General features: G+C 44.2%; 1 long non-coding RNA gene across 1 annotated transcript in view; it reads right to left on the reverse strand.

The window, feature by feature from the left end:
- Positions 1-654, reverse strand: part of LOC116687306 (uncharacterized) — a 12,355-nt gene that overhangs the window by 770 nt on the left and 10,931 nt on the right. The gene's annotated exons all lie outside the window — the stretch shown is intronic.

The raw sequence follows: 654 nt of genomic DNA on the forward strand, positions 1-654 counted from the left end.
TGTGTGTGTGTGTGTGTGTGTGTGTGTGTTTTAAAGCTCATCAGACTCAGCAGATGCTCAGTTTGTCATTCACACTTGTTTCTTATGTCGTCACACCCCTGTGACAGACTTGCATCCCATAATCCTCAGCGGGTGATGTCACAGGGTCATCCACAGGTGACTTGTTGTTGAAGATGCAAGTCACGCGTGGATTAGGTGGAATTTTGGGCTCTACTCTTGTTGTGACAAGAATCAACCGGTGTGGAGTTTTGCCGACCTGCCGTCTCAACTCCACTCAGTCAGGATGCAGTACTCCTCCAGGAGCTCCTTTTACGCTGGAGGCGTGTCACCGACCCACCGACGGATTAATATTCACAGAGTGGGGACCCATCACGGTGTTAGAAAAAACTAAGGATGTGTTCTTTGATTTGATGAGGGCCAAGAGAGAATAGAGTGTCAATGAAGAATTAACCGTAAGGATTAATGAAACAGCATGATGAAAGTGATATGACAAAGACAATAAGACACAACAACAAAGCATAAAAGTTCTGTTAATTCAGCTACTGCACATACCTCTGTTCTCTGTTGAAGTCGATTGTCACAACTTTTATGCCTTTCTTTTACACCAACTGCAGTCAAATTCACTGTGTTCACTTGGAAGGAATAACTGCACAT

The sequence above is a fragment of the Etheostoma spectabile genome, chromosome 1 (assembly GCF_008692095.1).
Source record: "Etheostoma spectabile isolate EspeVRDwgs_2016 chromosome 1, UIUC_Espe_1.0, whole genome shotgun sequence".
Taxonomy (NCBI): Eukaryota; Metazoa; Chordata; class Actinopteri; order Perciformes; family Percidae; genus Etheostoma; species Etheostoma spectabile.